Genomic DNA, 27913 nt, shown 5'->3' with positions numbered 1-27913 from the left:
GGGCTGCTTATTAATAAGGATTTGAATGTAGCAGAAGAGATCAGCAGACAACATTTTTTTAGCGAGAGCGCTGGGCATTCGAGCTTCACGATTGAAAGAAGAAGAGTCAATAGTATAAATAGAGCAGCACTTTCAAGTTAAACTTTAGTTGATGCTGCCAGACGGACCGGCTAAGGGCTGCGTATTTATGTGCAAGTGCGCGTCTAAAAGAATGTAAGCAGATGACATGTAAGAGGAAAAGAGACGGTAGTGTAGGAAGAATAATAATATGAAGAGTGAGGAGTAATGACAACTGCTGGATCAACAAGTACGATTGAAAGAAGAAGAGTCAACAGTATAAATAGAGCAACGCTGTGCGATTGAACTTCAGTTAAAGCTGCAAGGCATCCCCGCAAGGAGCTGCTTATTAATATGGAATTGCATGCAGCAGAAGACAAAATTTTTTTTTAACGAGAGCACTGGGCATTTGAGCTTCCCGATTGAAAGAAGAAGAGTCAAAAGTATAAATAGAGCAGCACTTTGCAGTTAAACTTCAGTTGATGCTGCCAGACGGCCCGGCTAAGGGCTGCGTAATTATGTGCAAGTACGCGTCTAATAGAATGTAAGCAGATCACATGCAAGAGGAAGCGAGATGGCACTGCAGGAATACTACTATTGTGAAGAGTGAAGAGTAATGACAACTGCTGGATCAACAAGTACGATTGAAAGAAGAAGAGAACAGTATAAATAGAGCAGCGCTTTGCATTTGGGCTTCAGTTGAAGCTGCAAGGTGGTCGTGCTAGGGGTCGCGTATTATTGTGCATTTACGTCTTTAAAACAATGTAAGCAGTTCACAAGTGAGAGGGAACGAGATGGCATTACAGCAACAACACCAATAAGAGGAGTAAAGAGTAATGACAACTGCTGGACGAACAAGTACATTTATTATATAACATAAAATGGAAAATTGAACACATGGACAACAACAAGTGGGCTTATCAGCATGATTAAGGTAAGTACACAAAATAAGATCCTTTTCAATGAATATTAGCACATATACAAAGCTTTTCATTTTTAATTTTATGTCCCGTGGTACACCACACTAATTTACTTGTACTTAGTATTTTCATACTTCTTTACTTACAAATCATGCCATAATTACTATATTTGCAGTGAAGTTGTAATTTTTCGAAGAAATTAAAAATTTGGAAATACAAGCCATAAAATTGATTCGGCCCAACTACTTTCGTCTGAAGAAAATGAAAAACTAAAAAAACAACAAATGAAATAATGTAAGAGCGAGTGAGAAGGTGAGAGTTGCTATTAAGGAGGAAAGAGAGCTATAGTACAAGCAAAAGGGCTTCAAGATTGAAAGAAGAAGACTCAACAGTATAAATAGAACAGCGCTTTGCAGTTGGGCTTTAGTTGAAACTGCAAGGTGGCCCGTCAAGGGGCTGCTTGTTAATATGATCGCATGTGAAAGGAAGCGAGATGGCACTGCAGGAACAATATTAAAAAGAGTAAGGAGTAATGATACAACTGCTGATCCCAGAAGTATATGTTTTATGCAAAAAGGCAAATCGTAAACAGCAAGTTGTTTTATGAGGATGATTAAGGTGAGTACACAAAATAATTTTACCGATTATATCATAAAGATGAGTCCTTCACAATGAATATTTTAACAAAAACGTCATTTTTTAATAATCTTTTGTCTTAAAAAATGTACAAATTTACGTTTACATATTATTTCTATATATAAAACTGTTTACCCTGGTGGTTCTTTCATTCAATGTTACCCTCAAATATTCTATGTAGACATAGGTCAAACTTCCTGATCCTACAGCTCGGTTAAATCTCAAACGAGTTTTAATAGGCTTGTCGTATTGTAAGGGATTGACCTCTAAATCATTTTGGATTCTAAATCTGCCAACACTATTCTTGGTCGAAATTCATATGAAAATTGTTTCGTCAAATATCCTATATAGACGTAGGTCGTAATTTCCCTGCCCCTTAACTCGGTGAAATCTCATCCGATTTCAATCGATTTTCTTTGTACCCGGTATCCGCTCTAGTTTAAATATATTTAACATACTTCACATTTTGGCTTCACAAATCTTACCATAATTCATGGAGTCATGGAAGTTCATTGAATAAGTGGAGCTGCTCTCAGAATAATTGCATCTAGGCCACTGCCCGGACCCATTAAACATGTAATGAAATGTGCGATTCCGAGTGCGGCTAACTGTTGCTGGTGTTGGTTATTGGCCAAGGCTTCTGGTAAGGGGCAACGGCAGGGTGCAGAATTCAAGGATTCCGGCAGAGGATAACGTGAATGCAGGATACAGGCGCGCGACAAAGCGCCGGGGCCAATTATACGGTTTGTTAACACACAAAACAGAAAATGTAATTACATTTGGAGCTGGCTATGGAGATGGGACTCTCGGTGGCGGCGCCTTTGAAATCCGATTTAATATTGTTAACTGTGTGCAAAACTTTGTCATTTAATTTCGCAAATTACACTAGAAATGCGACAGATACCAGACACTCCAAGAGCGCGAAAGAGAGGCAGTGAGTGAGATAAGCAGCTCGAACCAGAGTGCGAGTGAGTGCGAATGCAAGTATGGAAATGTGCAAGACGCTGCCAACTGCCAAATGCAAATGTATCCGCACCAATTCTGCAGCTGCAGCCCTCCCGTCGCCCGCAACGATGCTCATAATACTGCTTTAATGCCCCAACTAATGAGCCTACATTAACGGAATTCGGGCACGAACCGCCGCGAGAGGGCCACCTGCTGCGCCCAACACTGTGCCTCGCATAGGTCCCCCTGGGAAGGCTTAGAGCATTGCAGTTTGTCACGTAATTTATTAAAATGCTACACACACACACACACACGCATACATACACACATATATACATCTACGGACATACTGAGTACATGCACGTACTTTCACGGTAGGGCGTGTTCTGCCCATACCCACCCACATGCTGATACAATTGGCGTAATCATCGTTATGACATAGTCATAATCAGCGCGACTATTGTACTGCAGCTCATTGATTTGCAATTATGACACGTGCCAGGTACAGTTTAAAGCCGCACATGTCCAATTGCCACTTACAGATCCGCTTTAAAGTCGCGTCCTTCCCAATAAAATATATAGAGCAACAAAATGAACCGCAGAATGCGAACATTTTGTGGCCAGCAAATTAATATGGATTTGAAATTTGATGACAAGCATTAAACATGGAAGCTGGAATGATTTTCGGACACCTCATGACCTACAATTTGAACATATACAACTGGAATTTTGGCATTATAATTTTTTTAATACTATTTAACCTAATACAAGGGGTGAAAATGCTCAAATTTATTTAAAGAATTTAAAATTGAATCATTCATTGATCTAATTATCAATTTTATGTTTAAATAACAGGATCCACTTTCAGTTTTTACTGTGCGAGCTCTTCTCTCAAATATTCAAGATTTGCTTTTCCAAGATTACATTATCTCATAGGTACATTATAATTCTTCTAGAGAGTTTAAAGAACTCAAGGTTCCTTAAGATTGATTTGATTTACCCTGGTTTTTTCATCTTTTATTTTCCCATTTTTATGCTGTGTTGTCACCATATTACAATGCTTAATTTTATTGTTGTTTTTATTATTGTAATTTTGTAAATCTTTTTGTAAGAAAGTTTTGCAATTGTATTTTCTTGCCGTTGCTATCTCTGGCAACAATTTGGAGCTGGATGCCATCGTTGTTATTGTTGTTGTACTTGTTGTTGTGGTGTAAAAATTAGCATCATTTTGTGTGGTTGTTCATGGCTTTTGTGTTGTCTGCCTTGGGCCGATTGCCTTGTCGAGTGGGTTGGCGCTGGCCTCGTTGCCATCTTGAGCCACACACACACACACACACACACACACACACACACAGGCACACAAAGCACGCAGTAAATCAAAAGTTGAAAATTATAATAAAGTCACTTTTGCTGCTGCTATATCATGCACACCAACATCCCACCCCAACACACTCTGGTGCTGGCTTAACTTTTATCAAGTTCAGTTGCAGTCGCAGCCACAGAAACTTCTGCCGGCTAATAAAAACCAACATTTAGATTAACTGTAAATTGTATTATTTTGTTTGCTTTTGTCGACAGTCGTTGTTGTTCTTGTTGTCGTTGCTGTTAATTTGCAATGGCGCGTGCTGCCCCAAAAAGTAGGCAGCACTTTTGTTCGCAAATTAAGTGAAATGTGCCAAAGGGAAGTCAATACTCGAATAGTCCGAATAGGCAGCAGCTGCCAGTTGAGAAATTATGCTCGAATAATTCTGAAAAACATGCACAGTTGATTTTAATGTCCAAAATTGTTGCCTGCCAGCCGGACAAAACTGTGAAAACTGTGAAAGCTGTGAGGCTGTAAGTTTTGCATTTCAAAAGGCCAACTTCCGCAAGTTTCAGCTGCCTTTTGCTCCGGCTGTAGTTGCCCTTGTTGTTGTTGTCGTTGTTGTCGTTGTTGCTCTGACATTTGGGCCGTTGTGCAAGTTCTTAGTCTTTTGTATAGGTCGCCCCCACCGCATTCAATGCGCTCTGTTAATTTGCGCTGCTCTAGAAAAGCGCCAGCGTCTCAAATGGCCACGCAAAAAGGCTTAAAGCCGCTATCAGCATGCGCTTGAATTATTTATAAAAGCCATATTCATGGGGAATTGGGAACAGAGAGAGCTGCAGGTAAGTGCCTTGCCGCCGCAGCGGAAATGTTAACTAGTTTGAGAGCAGCGACAACAGCAGCTTGACAATGGCATTAGAATGTCGAAAACTTTAGCCAACGATGCTTAGTCACTCAATTAGCTGGGCCCTCAACTACTTTCTATGCAAATCTGCAGACAGTTGCGGCCAGTTAACCAAAGGGCGACCAAAACGAACAGGCAAGCGGCAGAGTAGCAAAGTGTGGGGCTAGCCATTAGACTGTACATCAACTGTACATTAACTTGTCTGTTTTTGTTTCATTAGTGAGGACAGCAGCAGCAGCAGCAACGGCAGCTGTAGCCGCTGCAAAATGACATCCTGCGGCTGCTGTCTCAAGTTGCCTTAAAACCCCGGCAACTTGACACTCTGACAGCCGTTGTAACGCCCGACATTGCCAAGTGAAGTGTGTAGAAAAAAAATGGATGCAGAAAAGAAGCAGCTGCAGATTTGCCTGTGCATAAGAAGAAACGATAAAGGTTGAAAGCCCTTTTCAGCCAGACAATAAAATTACATCAACAGTTCAACAGTTGCCCCAACTTGCCTGGATAGATATGTTTCTAGTTAGAGCCAACAAATATTGAGCTAAAATTTACAAGGCACACATGAGGCAAAAGAAAAAGTGCTAACTAGCCAAAAGCATGCAACCAAAAGCACATAGAAAAGGAGAACCAAGCGAAGCAATTTGTTGATTGTGAATTATTATATTTATGGAGTGCCACAAATGTGTACTAATGGCCTTTAACTTCATTACTTTTAAAGCGTTTTTGTCATCCTATTTGATTACAGTTCTCAAAATAAGCGTTTAATCAAATTGCATTTGCTGTAAGGTGTGCAAAAAATCAAACTGAGTCCGAGAGTCAACGACAGCACAAATAACAAAGCACATGGCGGTTAAGTCGACTAGTTGATACCCTTCATCGACTATGCCTCCAAACAAGTGCATTTCATAAAGTTGTAAATTTCTGGACAAAAGCTTGATTAGATTTAAGTTGCATTTCGGTTGAACAATAAACATGCCCTGGCTTTCACTTTGCTTGTTTACGGGGCATGCAAATATGCTGTGTTCCAATAAAGAAATGTTTATTTATTAACAAGCGTTTCGCCTTAATGCAATTTGCTTTTCACTTTGAATGCGCGCGTGTTTGTATATGTGAATGCGTACACACATGCACGCATCCAGCATGTATACATGCACGCATGCACACATGCACACATGCACACATGTAAACAAGTATGCGCATATATATGTCAGCCCAAAAAAAGTCTCTGTGCTTTTTTACGCAACGTTATATATGTGCGGCAAATAATTTTTTAACTTTATTTGATTTATGCATCATTCACGCACAATTTATTGAAAACAAAAAATACGTTAAGGGCGACACAAAGAAAGAAGGAAAGTTAAAGAGAGGGAAAGAGAGAGAGAAAGAGAGAGAGAGAGACAGAGAGGGGTTTGTAAGTAGACGGCTTTATATTGATATTCATATTCATATACTCATGGTATATCGTTTGGCTTTTTGATTCAGAACTGATTTCGAATGTTTACTCGACTTACAGACATGTTGATATACACACATAAGTATGTTTGTATATATGTGTGTGTGTGTAGAAGCGTATATCAATAACAACATAAACATGCAGTTACAACAACAATAATAAAGCGGCCGACAGGCAGGCATGCGTAAGCCGCTGCATGTTTATATATTTACTTAACTTTTACGGCAATGCCCCTCTCTCTGTGTGTGTGTGTGTGTGTATTTGTTTTTCCCATACTCGCACAATACATTTGCATAATATTATGCACAACTGTTCACACACACGCACACACACAAACACCCATCAATATTTGCATATGTCACACACACAAAGAGAGACATCAGCCATACGGGGCGTATGAGGAATGTCAGCCAGCCAGCGTTACCTACATTTTTTGCTGTACCACAAACAGTTCAGATACAAGCTGCGATTACAAAAAAAAATATGTATATATAATTATATCGACTTAATGCCAGACAAATGAGTGATAAACAATTGAATTAAACTTTCTCAAATGGAAAATGAAAAATGTTATTTAAATTAACCGCTTTCAAATGTAAATGTATAAAAAATTCCATCTAAATGTAACTTTATGCAGGCAATAAATATTCATTGAATTAAGTCGTTAAAAATATTCGTTCACAAACTCTTTCATGGACTTTGTGCATTCAAAAAGTTTTTAAAGAACTATGCCGCAATTTTTACATAAATCCAATTTCTTTTTTATACCAAATAAGAGCCAATAACGGAAGCTGTTAATTATCAGATTCATTGTCTAAGCTGGATCAGGTGTTGTCTGGGCCCTTTAAGCTCAAATCATACGGCCGCAGTGGCTGTCGTACCATCTCAAATGAAATTAGTAATAATTAAATTTTCGACGGGACTTTATTGAAACAGCAGCATGTCCTGGATTAGGTTAATGTGGGCGTCTTTGTAAATGTAAGAACAGAAGAACAAAGATGAGAATCGCAATGAGTGTACACCAGACGGGAAACAGTCCAGTACTGTAAATATCGTTGTACATCTCCACAACTTGTCCATGACGAGCGCCTGCGCCGGCTCTAGTGTGGGCCATGCTTAAATCTTTAGTTTCAACATCAAATTTTGAAAATTTTCCCAATTTTTTTTTCAAGAGACAGAACACTGACAAAACTGTGTTTACTTACATTTAAGCAACCCACCTCCCCTCATACAAAGTGAAAGGTGCCAAATTTAACAATGATGAATCATCATTGGATGTCAACCAGCCGCTGACTGACTGACTTTCCGGCAGCCCAACTGGTAATTTAATTGAATTTAGTGCTAATGATGGCATTGACGATAATACATAATATTCAACATTAATTCAGGCAGACATTAATTGATTGATTGTTTGATTGCATTATTGTCATATCGCAATTGTAATTTGGCCAACCGAATGCCTGCCAACGTGTCCCGTCAGCGAACCTCTTCCTTTTGTCCCTGTTATTACTGCTGTCTATGTCCTTTTGACATGCTTCCACACATGTGAGTGCTGTTCGCTTATCGCTGCCAACAGTATTGATAATAATTTAGCAAAATTTACACGATGACAGGCTTAATTAATCGTTGTGCTTCTGCGACAGTTGTTGGCGATCCAACAGATATAAATTAATTGGTTTAATATTACTTACATCGTTGCTAAAAGCACCTAAAGGGCTAATAAAAGTTTATATATATCCACAGACAAACTTTGTTTAGTACTTGCAATTCACAAAACTATTCTAATTGGATTATTTATATTCCACAACTTTAATTCAATTATTGGCGAAACTGTTTCAAGATAAATCTCAGGTAAATCAAGAGAGAGGAGAATTTTTTTCTTAAGTGCTGAATCTGACATACCCTGGCGGGAATTTTTCAGATGTTGCATCGAGTATTTAAAATGTTGAAAGTTTTTAACAATTGTTAAAGGTATTCTAAAAAAAGTATTACACTTATGTGCATGTGATCCCTATTTGATAATATAATATTAATGTGCTTGGCATTTATTTGGTATTTAAACTTTAATTCTATCTGCAGTTGTATAACAACTGCAATACCCTTTAACTGTCTTCTTCTTGCTCTAAGTTTTGTTACCTTGATTGATTATTTTTAATTTATAAATTGGATACGCAAACTTTGTTTTCCGAGATATTTGCTAAATTATAGTTACCTAATTGTATTTTATTGCTGGACTGGGAGTCAAGTGTCCCAGCTTACAACTGGCAATTTATATTCGAATATATATTTACCACACGAACACATACACACAGAAGAGACCGACATTGAATGTCATGGCATGACATTTGTGTAAGGCTCTTAGTTGATGCAGGCAGCCAACCGTGCGTATGCTTAATCTTATGCACACACGTTGCGTATACGTCAAGCCACAAAAGTTGAGGAAACTAGGAAAATAGCAAAACAGGAAAATGGTGAAAACAGCAAACGGCAATATTTTCGTAAGCAACAACAATGCCAGCTAACAAAAACATATTTGCTGCAAATTTAACACAATTATGTTTCTGAAGCCTGACATGTTTTCGTTTTCTATTTCGCTTGCCAGCGTCTGCATCATCAGCAGCAGCAGCAGCAGCAGCAGCAGCAGCAACAGCAGCGGCAAAAGTGTTGCAAGGCGAGCTGCGTGCCTCAAGCTGTTGTGCGGAATGCACATTAATTAAGCTCTGCTTCACTCGGCTCTTGTGTAGCTTAGTTTCCCACCATGTTGTTGTTGTTGTTAGTCTATGTGTGTGTCGTGTAATGTTATATGCAATTTCCTGGCCGTAATGAGCTTTATGACTCGCAGCTTAAGCAATAAAATCGGGCAACAACAAGAAATAGTCGCCATGTCAACTTAACCGAAAGCTACAGCACTTGGCTTGCATCTTGTGGTCGGTTTGGTGTTGCATAAAAATCTCATTTACACTTCATTCGGCTGCTGCACAAGGACACATGACACTGAGCCGCCCGGCGGCTGCTCAACAGCCTGCAACAGCGAGTGGCTGCATAAGGGGCATGGGGCACAGACTTGCGGTGGCCGCTGCGGCTATGACTTTTGCTGTTGTGGTTTCAAGTGCAAATTAGTTTTGCGCACGCTACAAAACTGTCGACTGAGGCCACAGTCTGAAATTTCATTGCACACTAAAAATGACACATAAATTTGCATTTAATCTGTCCTAGGGTGTGTGTCTGCGTGTCGTTAAAGGGCAACTTTTAAAACAATTTAAAAATAATAAGAGGCAAGCGCAAATAAAAACAAATTATTTATTAATTAAAAATGTATTGTACCCATTTTATTTAATAAATACCAATTAATATAGGTAGATGAAACAAATAAAGTGTAAAATAACTTAAGCCCATAGCACTTAAATTTATGGGCATATTAAAACCGAAAACCAGACAAATTAAACTTATTGCGAGCTTTAATTTATTGTACAAGAACTTCAATCGTTTTGCGGAGCATTAAGCAAAACTCATTTCAGCGACAAATGCGGTTTCGAATTTCAATTAAATATAATTAAAAGGCCGTGAGCAGGCGCCAAGTGCAACATGTGACGCCGACAATTTCTGGCCAGAAGGCAACGCCAACTTTTTGGCGACGACTTTTCAATGTCTTTGGCTTTGGCTTTGGGCCCTGATTGCGGCCTTCTGCCGCCTGCCGCCTGCTGCAAATGTTGCCAATTTGTAGACAATTAAAAAACTTTACATGTTTTGGCATTAAACGAACAAATTGTTTTCAAATTACTTGACACACAGCCACACACTCCGCAACAGTTAGAGAAAGATATAAAAATTTGCTGTGTGTGTTAGAGAGACAAAGAGGTTGAGCTAGGGGGCAGACATGGGTGGAGGGGGGAAGGGCAACAAAGGGTGTGTGCGGCGACAAATTCAATTCGCCTGCCGCTGCCAAAACTGATTCCAATCGCGCACATGTGTCCTGGCAAGAACAAGAATTCCACAATAACCCCGTTCTCGTGATTGGGCTTCCCTGCCAGAAACTTTGTTTGGAAATTGTGTACATTAATTCAATTAGTAAGCAATGCCACAAAAGTAAAAGCATAACCAAACTCGGCACCTTCCACAGACACACACACACACACACACACACACACACACGCACACACACACGCACACATACGCCCTCACACGAATGCAGCCTAAATTTGTGCCACGTGACATGGCGGCGGCTTCTCTTGGTGCCAGCTTCTGTGGCAGCTTGTCTGAAATTTACACAAAGTGCCGCAAAATCGTTTAAGCTTTGAAAGCGTATTTGATTGCACCTGACACATGTCATCGGTAACTAAGCCACAGCGCAAACGCAAACTGTTGCCACGATTATATGTGTAGCACAGTTTAGGCCATTCATTAAATCATTTTCGTTTCTCATTGCAGTTTTGCAAATAACAAGTTAATGATACACTGTATTTAAATATAAAAGTCGATTCACAAATGATTCATAATAATTTCGAATTAATAAAACTTAAAGGCAGAAATAATCTTGCATTGCACAGAAATTTAACAAATTAAAAACTCGATTCAGGCAAAGCTATTCAAAAAGAACTTGGGAAATTATAAATGTTAACATTTTTCTAACAATTTATCAGTCATTTTGACACTCACAAGCGTTTAAAAATAATATTTGAATATTCCAAATATTTATAAGAACAAAAATTGATTTAAATCGGTCGTGAGAGGGCACAAAATCGGGTCACCTCCGAAACTCTTTATTGCAGCTGCTGTCACTGGCTGGCAAGTTGTCAGCTTGTAATTCGAGCTGTTAACTAAATCAGAGACACGTTAAAATGTAATATAAATGTAAGTTGTAAAGGTGCAATAAGGAAGCTTTTATTATGCGGCACTTGTCTGGCCGTAGGCACAAATAACATGACAATGGCAATGACCACAAGGACAGGACCGTGCCTTAAAGTGGGCTTAGAGTATTTGCGTTGTGTAGTGGCAGAAGTAGTATAAGAAGCAGAGGGGGAGCCATAACAAGACCAACAACAATATTGGCTAAGAGCAGCTGAAAAATGTACTTCTAAAGTCAACAACGAACTGAATTGCTGCTTGGCAGCACGAAATGAGCTGCCCTCGTCCCGAAGTGAGTTTTCATGCAACTGCTGGGGAATGTAATTTAAAAGAAAACGAGAAAGAAGGGTTATCTACGGCGCGCCGAAAACTTAATACCCTTGCAAGCCCAACCTATTCATACCGCTCATTGTACTTTGCCGGTAACTAAGAAGCACAGGGAAAACAAATATATTTTTCATACCAAACCTACTTTTCGACCGATCGACCCTATGGCAGCTTTACGATATAGTGATCCAAAGTTTTATGACGAAAGCTTTAAAACTAAGAGACTAGTTCGGACATGGCTTTATCGACTGGGTTGTTGATAATGATAGCGTAGATGTGTCCTACTATGCGTTACACAAATCATGACAACATTATAATACCCTCTGCAAGGGTATAATTAATTAAGTGTTCTGGCTTACGCATGAAGTGTCGAAGTGAGAGTCTGATTGCAACTTCCCAGAGACTAGCCAGCAGTAATTTTGGGTGCATTTTAATTGCATTGTGTTGGACTCTTTTGCATTTGCATAATGTCTGTGGGCGTGGCTAACGAAGGCAGGGAAAGCAACTCAAAGTCCAAGTCCAGGCATCAGTCGTTTGTCTCAATAAGGGCGCGTACGCGTCAACTTTCATTTGTCATTGTGTGTTCGAGTGTGTGTTCATGTGTGTGTGTGTGTGTGTGCAAAGGGCGTAATGTCGCCAAAGCAAACAAAATGCATTAATGCAAGGCGTGGCAGCAGACAAGCATAAAGAACACTCGAGTGCTCCGACTTGGCCTGTCTCACGCAGTTTCTTGGCAGCTGACCCGAACCGAAAAAAAGGAAAAAAAATAACCCCAGCTAGATACAAACAGAACACACACACACGCACGCACACATAGACAGGCTGCCTGCTTCGTACAAAATCCATTAGCAACTAAAGTGAAATTCATTGTTTCAAAAGTACATGTTGAAATAAATTGAGTTGTGGCAGCAGCAAAAAATGCTGCTGCCTGCACCTGTTACACAGCCAAAAGCAGACAGACGAGGGGCACGGACAGGGGGCAGGGGGCGTAGCTAGAGCAAAAGGCACTCCAGCATGCATCTGCTGTCGACAAGCAGCCAACAACTGCTTGAAATGCATTGAAAATGGCCAAAATGGCTAAAATGGCTGAAATGGCATTGCGGCAGCATTTCAATGCGCTTCCATTGTCATTTACAGCCAAAATTGAAGAGCACATGCTATATGCTACGACTTGTCGAATTAATCTAAGCATTTATTTCAAGGGAAATTATTTTCAAAACAAATCTGGAATGTGCCATGTAAATAATTTCTCGCAACAACAAGCTGTTGCAGCTGGTCTGCGTAATTGCGTATACGCTACGTGCGCCCCATAAAAGTTCAATTGCGACAAGTTCTGCAAGTTCGGCCGCAAAATTTCAACAGTTTTTGGGCCAGCGACGAGCTGAAGCTACACCAAAAAATGTTATTTTAATTTGCGTGGACATGAGCCGCCGTGTACGAGTGTAGCCTACTTAATTGGGCAAATACAGTTAGGCACACACACAGACACATTCGCCTGCCCCAAATTGTGTCATCTTTGGTTTTGGCTGTGTGCATATTTGAATTTAGCCGGCCATCTGAACAGCTGCTGGCGCGTGCAACTAGGCCTAAACAATTTGTGGCTAATTACACAGCATTGCCATCAATTGAACCCCGCCTTCTGTAGGACAGTGTATTGCTGCTGCTGCTGTTGTGGCCTTTACGCAATTCTTTTACACATGCACAACACGGTCTGTGCTTGCAAAACTAGCCAAAGTTATTTTATAATTATAAACTTGTTGACCAACGGCGGCAGAGTGCATTTTGCTAACACTCCTGAAAATCTTGCAGCTTTAAGTTGCAAAAGTGAGGAAGAATTTAAAAAATAATTATGCATTAAATTAATGGAATTAATTTATTTTTGAAGCTCAAAACATGTAAATACTCAGATTTATTAACAGCGAATAGATCTTCAGGCATGACAACATTTTTATGCCCTTTTACAATTAATATACGATTTAAAAGAAAATTTATTTTTGAAGCTCTAAAGCTATAAATACCCTGTAAACTACCTAGATTCATTAACTGCAGACAGGTTGGTAAAGCTTTCTTCTCAGGCATGGCAATATTTTAATGCAATGCAATCACAGGCATTTCAATGCCCTTCTGCTTTGTTCGGGACAGCAAAAGTTGAGTGCCTACAAATTGGGTAAAATTGTCACTACTCTATTCCCAAAGCATTTGTTTGCGCTTAAGGACTGAAGTAAATTCCATGAATTTTCATTAGCCGCTCACTTAACATTTCCTCAGCCGGAGAAGTTGTAATGTCTCTGCCCGCATGGAGTTCTTAATTTGCCTGGGTGCCAGGCCCTGAGATATTAAGGCAACAACTTCTTGCCTCGCCCACAGCAATTCATATGAAGTTAAGCACATTTAGTTGCAAGCTGCCAGCGCACAAAAGTGCAGCCGGAAAGTTTAATCAGGCGCCTGCCATAAAATGCATAACTTTACAGGTGGAAAAAAAGTTTTTTTTTTGGAAACGGTTGAGATTTTTCTTGTGGCCGTCGCTTAATTAGCAATTTTCATTTCTCCTGTTGCACTTGGAATTTATGCCAGCAACTTTTTATCGCTACCCTCCCCCAAAAACACTTTGAAAAGGAATGCACAGAAATTGCGTATACACCGTGTGTATAGCCAAAATGTAATCGGACCTTATCGACATGTTGGGCTGCTCACAGGCCAGACAAAAGTTGCGCTTTTAATGTACCTTTGTGGCATGTCATAAAATCAGCACAAAATTGCCAAATTATTTAGATTTACCAGCAGCAGCATCGGCAGAACAACACAAAATCCGCAAGGGGTGCAGGCGAGCATATTGTCAAATGGGCAATAAAAGCGCTTTTATGGCCAGCATATAAGCAAGCCATGTCAAAGCTCTGGGCCTGCATAGAGTTACTCTGATATATAGCAGGTTGGCCTAACTCTCCGGCCTCGACTGGGTTGGGGGGCCGTTAAGGGTTGCCATTTCATTATATAACTGCCAGGTATACGTATGTTTATTAATTGCTTTTTTATTGAAATAAAAGGCAAAATTAAAAAATATACTATGTAAACAAGTCAGCTGATATGCCGGTAAATGCCTCCGGAAAGCTGCTTAAAGTCTGAATTACATCAAAAAACCTTTCCAAGTGAGAAGCAAATCAAAAAGCGAGGCCTGTTACGGAGCAGCGAAAGGCACAGCTTAAAGGAAAATGAGAGAAGTAAAATGAAGTCTCCGATTGAAAGCAAATCTTAAGCAAAATACGAGATAGAAGTGAAATCAGAATAAAGACGCACAGCAAAAATTAGAAGGCCTTAAAATTTGTTGTGCAAAGTGCACATTCAAACAGAGAAGTTAAAGAGAAGCTTTGCGGATAAAAGGACACAACCGAGCGAAAAGCAAACAAACGGATTGTAAAATGTTTTCGTCGTTCAAAAAAAATAGACATGAAATCGAGTAGAAACTAGATGAAAAACAAAAACAACAATATTCCGCAACGAAAATCAAAGTCAGCATAAATAACAATTCAGCTGCAGAAGAAAACTTATGCTGCAAAAATAAATAATGCACGAAATTGCCGCTGGCTATCGGCAAGCGTGAAAGCGACGCCAAAGAAGTTTACCGCATTGTTTTGTGGTTCGATAAATAAATATGACAACCACCCACGGCAGATGGCAGAGCAGAGAGTGTGAAGCAAGCGCAGCCGCTATAAACTTGGCATATTTGCATAAAAAATGCGACGCTCTGACACCGAAACATAAACAGGCAACGCCGCCGAGCAGGTAAAATGCAAAACAACAAAAAAAAAGCGAACTCCATATAAATATTGTCAACAGCAAAAGCGGACCATAAACAATGCGAGGTGTAGGTGTGCATGTGTGTGCGAGAAACAATATTTTATTTAACAGATTTTACTGCACATAATTATATACCAGGAGTTTTCTAAGCCCGAACTGCTCTCAGCTGCCTACGCTGCCAAAAACAACAACGGACGAAGCCACGACCAGGCATACCCTGTAAACTAGAGATGAAAAAACATCGATATCTGAAAGCAAATAATTAGAAGATATGAGTTATATTAACGAGAAACAAATTAAGTGAAGATTGTAAAAGGAAAATTATTAAAACAGGTTCTTACCTCATCACCTTATAGATTTGCAACAGGCCTATATACTCTGCTTGAAGAAATTGAAACCGTATTGTAACCCATTTTATGGCTGCAGGGTATAGCAACAACAATAAGAAGAAGAACAGCAACAACTGCAATCAAAATGAAAAGCCGCACAGCTTGGCAAGCATCAAATGCAATATTTACATGCTTTCGCATTGAGATCCATTGTTGTAAATGTTTTACATGCCAAATTATGCAAAAACACCAAATGCAATACATATTCAAATAAGTGCACAAATACACACAAACACACACACACACACACTAGCAGAGCTGCCATAAACGGCATCATGCAAATTGTTGTTCAGATTCGTGTTCATGACGCGCCCTGTGGCCGAAACAATCCTTTTTCAGTTCTCGATTCTGCTGTCAAAACAATATAATGACATCTAACAGTTTATATATACATAAATACAAATAAACATATATACTTTTATATTTATGTTGGTATTTGCGTATATCTGATATTTTTTGCGTTGACTGGCATCGAACATTTCGTTTAGTTTTTGCACTCAGGGCAAGGTCATGATGCGGTTGATGTGAATTCATTTGATTTGATAAGCTCGTTTGTTGTTTTATGCACTAACATTTCAATGTTTAATTATAGGATTGACAAATCCTTAAATTGCTAAGCGCAATTAAATGAAAGACTAAACGTTACACAGGTAAATAGGTACATGTAAAAATCCTTTTGTCGCGAGGGCCTGATTATGGTATAACTTGTTTCTTAAATTATAAATTATAACCTTTTAACCTATTTGGCGTAGAAATTGGTTACGTGTGCTTATTAATTGAATTTAATTAAACTTAAAACATTTCGTATGTATGTAACATGCATTCATGTTGATCTCGTGTGCTGCACTTTGTTTTTCCTTCGTCTCATGCAAATATTTAGGCTCTGCTAGAAAAAGTAAACCAATTTTATTATGCTGTCTGTGGCAATATTTGATATTCTTCATGCAAAATATGCTTCTGGTCATGATTATTTTATTCAACAAAAGAATACAATTTCTGTAGCATACTTTTAGGCTGCAGCAAGGCTTCAAATAGCCGCACGATTTGTTGGCTCTCTAAACTAACGCATGACTTTGCTTTACATATCTACGCCTGCCCCAGCCCCTGTTTCTAAACACCCCTCCCTTCCCGAACCCTATTCCCCTCGTCCATCAATTCAGGCAACTGTCAACGTCTCTGCCTCTGCCTCTGCCTCGGCTGCTGCTGTTGCTGCCCAAAGACCATTAAAAATATTTTTTCTGCCCATTCAGCATTCAATAGAAATTTACATCACGTCTGAGTTTTTACATATATGGCAGCTACTGCATACACACACACACACACACGCACACACACACACAGTTATATGTATGCGTAAAAGGACATTTCTGATGGCAGAGTACCGCGCGCTGAGCATACTAACACTTTTTTGCATGTTGGCCAACATGTTTGCTTAGCTTACGTTATACCTGACAAAAAAAAAGGAAAAGAAAAACCAGCCTAGCAGACCCCAAGTAACAACAATAAATGCAGGAAAAAAAAATTAAATGTGTGCTCCAAAGAAGGTGAAACTATTGCCACATAGGCAATTCGATTGTGCGTTTTATATGGCCGAAAGGAAAGGCCGCCTGCCAAAATTGGTTACCCTTTTCACTTCATTTTATGCTGCCAACAAATTGTTGTTGACAATGAGGCAAATAGGAAGCTGCCAAGCTGTGGCAAAAGGTGTGCAGATAGCAGACGCCACAAGGCGTGGCCAGCCGAGGCGCCAATTTGCTAATTAGCACAATCAAAGTTTATCCGCATATTCCCTAAACAATGCACCCAACTTCAAAGTCGAACTTTGGCCCACAGTCGATAAATTATAAATTAAAGTGAATATTTGAAAGTACGCCGCGCAACTTAAGTGTTTAATACCCTGTTGTAGCAAGCTAACTGAAAGGGGCATCATAAAGTCATAAGTTAACGAAAATCATGCATGAAACAAGCTTTATATAACTAAAATAAATAACGAAATAATTAGAAAGCGTTACAAGTAAAAGGTACATATTTTATTTAAATATTTCAATATACATATAAATATTTATAAATTTGAATTGAATTGAATTTATGTACATTTTTATTATGATATTCAAGCTGTTGTCTACTTTAAAACAAAGATACATAAGCTCAAAGTTTTTATGGTAAAATCAACAGCAATGACAAATCGCCATACAAGCTTTCTTTTCTTTGTGAGCCTGCGTGGGTTCGGTGTCTGAATGTCAAAATAACAAGCGGAGAGTCGCCAGCTCAAATACAGCATGCATTTTTTAATTTTTTTATCAGTTCAGATAATGTGTTATATTGGGTTATATTCTATAGCATTTATTACGCATCCTCAATATCCATTTGTTGAGCAACTGATTACAGGGCAACTGCCCGTCAAGCACAGCCCAAGTGTACAACTCTTAATTGTTTTCTTTGCCTGCTGCTTGCATAATATAAAAATTCAGTCGACAGCCAGTCGCAACTGTCAATATTTCAATTACAGCCCTGCCTACACTTCCACATGACTTCAATTGTGCCACGTCGAGTACTCAGAAGTGGGCGGATTTGTCTGGAGGCGAAATTAGTGGCCAAAATGTGGCAGATTACAGAGCGCCAAAAAGGTTGCTCAAATATTTATTAACGCTTTTAATTTGCAGCCACCAAGTCAAGTCAAACTCTTCAACTCCCTGCATTCCCTTTCATTTTCTCAGTTAGTCTCATGAATTATGCAGCGCAGTGCCAAAAAGTGTTTTGCCTAATTGACTGGCACATAAATTGGTCAGCATCAGAAATAAAGCATTTGCTCGCTTTGAGTTTTCAGCAATTTTTAGCTTAGACTAAGAGCCCATGCAATTAGAGGCAAAAATATGTGTGTCTGCAGCTTGTCATTATCCCTTATGCCGCATTAAATACTCAAAGTGCTCGCGTCGTGGCCTTCTCGCAGCTGCCACATGGACTTGCCTTGGACTTGCCTCGAGCTTTGAGAGCGGAGAGCAGCTGAGGCAAGTCCGTGTGGCATTGAGGATGGCGTGTTGCATGCCCTTGGCAGGAACTTTTGAATTACAACATGCGGCAAGCTGCATGCTGTCTGTTTTTGTTTTTGATTTCATTTATTATGCAAATGCGCTTATATATGTGTGTGTGCGTGTGTGTGCGTGAGCTTGCGTTTGACTTCTTCTCCTCTTTACAAAGACAGCTGCCATTATTCAAAGCGAGAGAGAGAGAGAGAGTGTGTAGAGCCTAGACTGCCTACAAATGACAGCCACGTCAAAGATTTTACACCTCGATTTTTCATTTCATTTGTGAGCGCTGCCCTGTGTGCCTCTGTGTGTCTTTGCGTGTGAGCCTTGCTCATTTTCTTGCGCTTATCAGTCACATAATGCCAGCACGCTGACATCATAACTTATAACATGATAAATAACTAAACCTTTTAGCCCTTTCTTTGGCGAGCCCGAAACGAGCGCTGATGAGACGCGCTTCGCATTCAGGCAGACAAATGACTCGACTACACATCCTTAAGAGCACGCATGTGTGTGTGTGTGTCTGTGTGTGTGCGAGTGTGTGTAACTTTAGTCAGCAGCAGTGTGGGGAATTTCTCATTGTCTGGCATTGTCTGCGCAGTTTATTTTGTGTCTGCCACGCTGCGTCTTAGACACGCAGTGCGATAATTTTTTTACCTTGGCTTTTTACAACCTACACAAGTTGTTGCTCTTTGAGTCCTTAAAGGCGTACATGGTACTGCTCCAGGTTTTCAAATTAATGTAATGCATGTGTTTCAAATATATATATGCAACTATCTGACTACTGTTAAGCTCCGATAACTGGCCAGTTGGCAGCTCCTCAGACTTTGAAGCAGCTTTGAAGATCTTCATTAAGTCGGATGCTTAGCATGTCATCTATATAAACATACAGTTAACAGTCGCCTCTCAGCTTGCAATGTCTAAGTCTTTCTTACCTACAAAACGTATATTTAAATACTAAAATGTAATATGATCTATTATAAATCAAATGCCTTTCTTCTTTTGATCTAATGAGCTGGTCATATGCTTAGCTTACGCTGGGGCATCAGAGCAGATATATACATATTATTATTAGTTGCATTTTTGACTCATATGGTATTTATTTATATAACCAGAGTAAAGTTCCGAAGTGGGTGTGCGGTAAGTCTGGGCGCCGAGAGAGGGTAGCGTGAAGACGAGTGTTGCAAGTATTTGTGAGGCAGACAGAGCAAGGGAAGCGAAGTTTTAATGAGCTATGTTGACTGGAGAGCTGCTGGTTTCTAATATAGGCAGCAGCAAAAAGGAACCAAGAGCTGCCTTCGAACTTGGCTAATATGCCGCAGCAGTCGGCCAGGAGGGCAAGCCGGGGTCCACACTCCGCTGTGAAATATGAAAAACATTAAAATGTTATTTACTACTTTGGCAGCAGGAATCTCCAGTGTGGCGAATAAAAAACGAAACCAACATTTATTCATGCGCTGCAGCTGGGAACTAATGAAATGAACGTCGACATTATGCACAAACTATGAGTTAGTAATGCACAGGGAAATGCTCAACTCGCTCTCATAATTGCAATTGCACATTGCACATTGTGCAATGCGCATTAAACAAGTCAAAGACTACAACAACAATAACAGGAAAAGGAAAAGTTTCTGTTACGCTCGTACTTTAAATGCGATACTTTTCAGAAAGAAGGGGCAAATAAACAGCATTAAAAGTTTCACACAAACACACCAAAAGGGTGTGTGTGGAAACACACAAAATCCACTTAAATGTGTTTTCCAATTAAAAAAGTTTTTTCTACACTTGAACATTGTGGAGCATGTGCGAAAATCTTTTATGCGAAAGCCATTCGCAACGGGCAATAGCCACAGTCAGAATCCGACTCAAAAGTCTCAGCCACAAAACCTAATGAAAAGTGATTACAAACATGATAGATAAACGCACACACACCAATATACACGTATATCATTTCGGTTCTTAAGTAAAACATCTTTGCTGGCTTTGGCCAGACGCCACTAAATGGCCAAATAAACTTTTGGCCAGTTGCCTCTTTGCTTGCCATCACTGTAATCAACTTCTTAAGAGCTTTCCATTCTATAAGTTTCCCTCGCCCTCCGTCTCTATCTTTTTACTTAATGAAAATCCATTAAAAACTACAACAATGTTGTGCACTGCAGCGGTATTCCGGCCCTGATCTGAAATAGAGACTGCCAGCTTCTGGCATTGTCGCCGCGTGTGTGCAACCTGACGTATGCGTAATGTGCTTCTGCTTGACTTCAAGTACTTGGCTCGCAGGCAATTTCCAGCTTATTACCAAAATTGTCTCAAGGGCAAAAAAACTTAATTAGCTCGGCCAAATATTTAAAATACGATTTCAAAATATTTCCCATATAATTTATATTTAGCTCTACGTTTTAAATTTGTAACCAAATTTTTATGTTATTCATGTTCCCGAAATTGGCTCTACTCAAAGGCGAAAAAACTTAAAAAGAAATGAAAAACATTTTAAGTACAATTTTTCAAAATATTCGCACGTAATTTATTTTTTAGTCTAAGTTTTTGATACATTTTTAACCACATATTTACGGGGCAAATTGCTAGAAATAAAATTGCAAAATTAGCATAAAATTTCAGGTAGAAATAATTTATGTGTTGCCGCCTGAAACAAAATACTAAATTTTCGGCAGCAATAAAAACAGAATAAAAAAAATGTTGGAACCCACTTTTTACGCACCATTTCGATATATTTTAGACTCGCTTGAAGCGGCATTAAATTACGGGCGCCCACACAAAATGCCAGCATGCTCGAGAGCCTGCGCTGGATACACATGCTTGCACGTGCTGTGAGGTGGGATCAAATATATAAAACAAAGCGGAATCGTTGTTGTCACTTTGAAGCCGTTTGAACTCTCAAAGTGTCCTTTTCACTCGCCATTATGAAATGTTGAGCGGGCTACCTTTTTTGCAGGCAGCTGGGGGCAACGGGTCAGCGGGCGAAGGGCAAACAAATCGGGAAAGCACACACATCGAGCCAATAAAAGTTTAAAGACTTAAAAATGTCAACTGCATTTGTCCTGCTCTTTGAAATATGAATTTTATCGAAGCTCGGTGCAAAACTTGCCCAAAATAACTCTTGAAATGTACATGGAACAAGGAAATCAAGAACAACAATTTATTGAAAAGGAGACACGCAAAACTTTTCAGTACAGGTTCAAAAATTTGTCTCAAATTTTGAAGAGAAATTGTTCCACTTCAGATCATTTTCATTAAATATTTTCTATTTGCTTTCAATTTTAGTAAACTTAACTTAAGTAAAGAAATATCTATTTCGATTTGAGGTTTTTCCTAGAAAGCAGCACAATTCTGCAAGCAAATCGAGATATGTACTCGAATATTTAACATTTTCTTTCTATTTCTATACAGGATATATCTAGGATGCCTAAAAGGTATTTAAGGCTCTTCAATATTGAAAAAGCTACTCAGCTGCCTAACCAAAATGTCAATTTAGCCGCCCTCACGGCAACCGCTAAGTAACCGATATTAGCAAATGCACTTGGCACACACACACAACACACACGCACACAACACACTCACACACATAGAGAGAGTTATTTATAGTCGGACTGATATCAGTTCTAGTGCCTTTTGGCATAATCGAGTGACAGTCAGTGCCAATATTGACGCTGATGCATTGCCAAGTTTCGCTTTGCTGCTGCATACTTTCGGGCGCGACAGACGGAAATGACAAACAACAACAACAACAACAACAGCAAGAACATGAACTGAACACACACACAAACAAATATTAAGCACAACTGTGCAATTTAATGTGACCTCAGCTGATTTCTGAGCTTAGAGCAGAACCCGCGACCACGACCACGACCCCGACCAGGAGCATGACCACGACCACGACCCCTGCTGCTGCTCTGTTTGCCCAACCAGATTCTGTCAAACAATTAGACACTCTCTCACACACACACAAACACTCAGGTGCTTCAGGTAAATTTACTTTAATCACTGTAAAGTGCAAAGCGGCAGGCAAAGAGCGCAACACTTAAAACTGGACTCGCTGCCTTTTGTCTTATGTTAATTACTGGTGTCAACTTGCGCCCCCCTACCACGCCGCCTGCCCCATAAAATGCACAAAACGCAACTTTGAGTGCGCACTCGTATATCCTTTGAGCAGCCCCCAGCCCCTTTCTCATTTCTTTTCCCAGTTTCCGTGTTTGAAATTAAAAACCAACAGTGGCCAAGGCCCGAGCCACGCTTAACCTACAATAACAACAACATGGGCATAGCTTGTTGACATTTTTCCATAATTACCGTGCGCAAAGTGAAGCATAATTGTTGATTTTATTTTGCATTATGCTTTGCACTTTCCTTTTTTTTTTAACATTATTCTTTTCTTTTCAACAATTTTTTGCTGCAAATTACTTAGGGCTAAAGCTGCGAGCGGCCATTGCAATCTTTTTAACAGAAGCTGCGGCAGCGCTGTTAATGCTTTAACGTTAACAGGACCTTTAACAGCTGGTGTTGCTACTGCTGCTGCTACTGCTGTTACCCCAGCCTGGAAGCGTAGCCCCTTAGCAGTGTTCATTTCTGGAAACAGCGCACTGTTACGCGTACAGTTCGTTGTGCTGTTAACGTGCTGCTAACATGCACATGAGCTCTACCAATACAGACGCAATCGTGAAACTTTAACAGTGGCTGTGCTGTTAAGCAGCTGCTACACACACGCACACACACTTGTTAAGCCAATTGCGGGTGTCTTTTGGCGCTTGCGGAACTGCATTTAAAAATTATGCGCAAAGTCGGCTGAAAATGAATATATATTCACTTATACTCATACTCGTGCCCACACTCATTGAGTGTATCAAAAGCGGCTGCTCACTAGCAGCTCCTGCTATTCGCTGCCCGCCCATTGTCAGCCCACCCGTTGTGTCTTGCTCCACTCCCCACCTCCTTACCACCACGCAGCCTTATGCATATTTGCATAATGGTTCCAGTGTTTCAAAAACTTGCTAAACACTCTTGATAGACAAGATAAAACACTGGCGCTGGTATTTTTCCGCATAATTTATGTTGTTGCTATGTAGATTTTTCATGCCACACACAACGCAGTCGTCGCGTCGCGTTGCGGGGACATGCCTCACCTGCCCTAACAAGGTGTGCAGCTATTCACCTACTTGTTCGGCTTGCTACATATATTTTTGTCGCGCAGCTTGCAAATTATTTTAATTGTTTTAATTAACTAAACATTGTAGCTACTAGAGATTTGCGGCTTTAGCAAAGAATCTGACTTTTCTTGGGTTTTAAATTAGCTAAAATATTATAATATAAAAGTGTGAAAAGATTTCAAAGACAAATGTAAACCCCTCTTTAAATAAATATAAATTTATTTCTAAAGTCAAGGCAACAAGATATTTTTCAAGACACGCTTGCAGCGTATTTCCTTAGTTTATTTCAATTTCATGCATTTGCCAATGCGTTTCAATTGCGGCAATGATATCACATTTTTCCAAATATATCTTGAAACAATCAATAAAATAGATTTGCAAACGAAATCAACTAAATTTCATTCAAGTGCGCAGGCTACAAAAATGGGAATATTTATTTTGATTGAAAAATAAATCGAATTTATGAATTTATTATGATAACATAAGCACCAACAATGGCAAACGACAGTGACGACCTGCTACCCATCCTCCCAACTCCCCCACCCACCATTTAAAAGCCCGCCCGCCTGGCAGTGCAAATTTTCGCATATATAGTTGATTTTCTTTTGGGACAACAAATTCTGCAGCTCAACCCCTCTTGGCCCACTTGGCCAGAGTGAAATTTGGCATGTGAATTTTCATCTGCTTTCCTTTTTTCTGCCATGTTGTCGCCCGATGTCGTTAAGCTAAAGTAAGGCCAATGAATATTTACTTTAAGCAAAATATACGACAATTTACTTTTTCTTCTTTGTATATTTGCTGGGGCACACACACTCACACACACCTGTACGGGTGTTTGGGCCCACAATAAACTGTTAGCTTGTACAACACTTGTAATTCCATTGAGTTTATTTGCCTAATCACAAATTCAATATGCCAAAGTGTATTGGAATAAATTGCATTTTCAGCCGCATTTGCACTTGAACTTTGAGTGCCAATGACACTTGTCGTTGTCATTGTCAATGTTGTTGTTGTTGCTGTTCTTATTGTTATTAAAAATGTTACTTGAAATTTATGTTTATTGACAATGGAGCTGCAAATTGTTGTCCATGGGCGACAATTTTTGCAGGTAAATGCCTGCTGCATTTTAAATCAGGAGCATTTGTTGTGCGATTTTATTTTCACGAATATTTAAATTTAATACCTGAAGTAGAATTGGAATACTCCAAAATTCAGGTTGTGCTCTAAATTTCTTATATTTATTTGTAGCCTAATGTTTCGGACTATGCCTGAATTTATTTAACGTACAGAAACATGTTTCTATTTAAAACATAAATACGTATATATGTATGCAAAGGTGCCTAAGGCAATATGTTATTAAATTAAAACCGAACTCAAGAGTCAAACAGAAAATACTTGTGGGAACAGTTGCCTAATAACCAGAGGCTGACACAGGGAGCAAGCACGTGTGGCAAGTCAACAACGCAGATGAAAGTGCATTTAAACTGTGGCAAAAAGCGAAAAGAAAAGAAGAAAAACTCAGACTTTTATTTGAAGTTTAAATATTTTCGTCTTTGGCTACTTTGATAAAAGATTAGATTGTTGTAAGCACATATTTTAGTAGAGTTCTCTCTATTTGTTGTTGGGCTCTGCTCTTGGCCAATGCCAGCGGCCCTTTAATTTGTTAAATTGCAAGAGCTTCTTCTTTTTTATGGCCTTTATCCGCAAGAGTAAATAATGTCTGTGGCAAAGTGAATTGAAAATATTTGCAGCTTGGCCTATTTGCATATGGCACTGAAAAAGACAATGTTGCAAAATAGAAACTGTGTCTATTAATCAGACAGTACAGAGATTTGTCATATCGGAAAACTGCTCGAAATTTCTGATAACTTGATTTTCATGTGGATTCCTTTCACTTGTTGTGCATCGCTTATGCGATTGCTACATTTGCTGCTGCCGCTTGCTGATAGAATTTGCCAGCAAATGCGCTTAAAACCTTTACTTATGGCTTGCCAGCACAGGCGGACAGACAAATAGAGACATTTCCAGGGAGAATCCAGAATCTCGGTGAACAGTGCAGGCCAAAGCTTACAATGTATACAAAGTCGGGACAGACAAATGTGCATAAGCAAACATATTGCGCATACGCCATGTTAACCATACGCTTGGCTCCTTGTCAACAGCTGTTTCTTTGTTGTTGTTGCCCGCCTTCTCCCCTCCTTCCCGTCCTCCCCCATCGGGCTTAATGACAAATGACATGGGCCACTGCACAACAGCTTCTCTCAGTGGCATTTTGTACTATTCTGCTGTATTGTGTGGAAAATGCACAGATGAGTGGCGAGAGGGCCCAAAAAATTTAATGAAACATAGAAGACAGTTCTGAAGATGCCAGGACTTGAGGGTGCCAGAGTACAATGCTGACCCCAAAGCTGGCAGCAGCATGCATAAATTGTCTGGCTTCGGGTTGAGAGACAGCTGAGATTGATTTGCATGCGACAGTTTTGCAAAATGTCTTCTCTCATCCAACAGCAACAGCAGCAGCAGCAGCAGCAGCAGCAGCGAAAGCAACAGCAACGCAATTAGAAAATTTTAAATTAAAATCTATAGAGCCATAAAATGTTGTTGGTCAAGTTATTTGTCAAAGAATTGCATTGCCAGCAATTTAAGCGAAATTCTTCTTCTCTTAATATACTTATATCAATTTAATTTTTTTGGACTAGTTATTTAGAGATAATAGAATTTTAATCCTTTTGTTTTCGTAAAATAATTAGCTTTCTTCTTTTAAAACATTTTTCTTTTTTCTGTTTTTCTGTTTTTCACTTATTCATTGCACCGAAATTCAATTCTGTGTCTTATACAACTTCTCGGAAAATATTGAAAAACGATTTTGTGGGAACGTCAGAAAGGCTTTTGCCACATCGTTGGGTTTTATGGTTTCGCGCACGCACAAAACTTTGGCCAACAGGCAACAGAATCAAAAACAACAAGAACAACAATAACAACAACAACTAGGCCAACTTCTGGCTTGCAGTTTAGAGTTTATAGCGCCGAAAATGTTCATTTTCATTTTCATATTGCTGCTCCTTGAGGCGCGGCCCACCTGCAGCAACTGTTTCCTCTGTTTGCATTTGGCTGCTGCACAAAACTTTTCGGAGCAGCCAATCAAATTGCGGTTAAGCGTGCGTAACCAAGCACCTGCGCGGCCAGCCAGACGAGGGGGTGTGGCTGGGACTGCACGTTGTTTTACTAGTTGGCAATCAAAAATTTATGGCTAGCATAAAGCGGCGGATGCTTTAAATTACCGCACCAGAGCCGCCTTCTGGGCCTGGTCCAGCATTAAGTGCCACATAATTGCTTAATCTCTGCGGCTTTTACACGACAGCGTAATAATTTATTTGACTGTCAGTTGCGAGCACAAAAATTAAGAGACAGCGAGAGAGAGACATGAAAATTAAAACGAAAAATTGCCAGCGGAAAACGACAACGAAAATTATGCAGTCATGTCCCCTTGCGCCCCAAAAAACCAGGGGGGGTTAATATTTTCGCCCCTTTTTTTTGTTCTTTGGTTCAGTAAAGGATTTATGGCCAGGCTGATTCAACCAGGCAGTTGGTAGGTCAGTCTATGAGTAACTGTTGCTGTTTGCCGGCCAATTGAACATTGTGCATACTTGAACTCAACAGCTGATTACTTGTATTCAATTATATTTGTTACTGCAAAAAAAACGGACATGCTAGACGTGTTGTGCTTCAAAAGTATCGAGGCCTTACTTGCTTTCTTTTTTGGGAGAAGTGAAAAGTTGCAATTCTAATTGAATTAGTCTATTAATAAATAATTGCACATTTACCTAAATTGAATCAATCGATATGCTTATTGTTTGCAGTTGAGTCGAGAATATATACCTTAAGGAAAATATGCATGAAAGCGAGGCATGTGCCTGAAATTGATGCAAAACACAACATATTTCGTATACCTTGAATATTCAACAATATTTGACCAGGACAAAGCCAGGTAAGTTAATATATAAATATATATATATATATATAGATTTATTTTTCCTATAAACAACTACTTGAGGACATTCGGCACAGACTATAGCTAGACTATGGTGCGGCATTGGTGAAGTACAACAAGACCTTTTGATAAGTTCATTTGATAATTGATATATTTAGGCCATGCA

At 39.5% G+C, this 27913-nt stretch overlaps 1 long non-coding RNA gene across 1 annotated transcript; it reads left to right on the top strand.

Moving 5' to 3' along the window:
- LOC138911252 (uncharacterized) lies at positions 1-27744 on the top strand. Its single transcript, XR_011416704.1, has 3 exons — positions 1-991; positions 1153-1595; positions 27617-27744. It is a non-coding gene; the product is annotated as an uncharacterized lncRNA (long non-coding RNA).
- Positions 27745-27913: the final 169 nt, after the last annotated feature.

Source organism: Drosophila virilis, chromosome 4, assembly GCF_030788295.1.
Source record: "Drosophila virilis strain 15010-1051.87 chromosome 4, Dvir_AGI_RSII-ME, whole genome shotgun sequence".
Taxonomy (NCBI): Eukaryota; Metazoa; Arthropoda; class Insecta; order Diptera; family Drosophilidae; genus Drosophila; species Drosophila virilis.
This window is presented reverse-complemented; position numbering and strand designations above follow the sequence as displayed.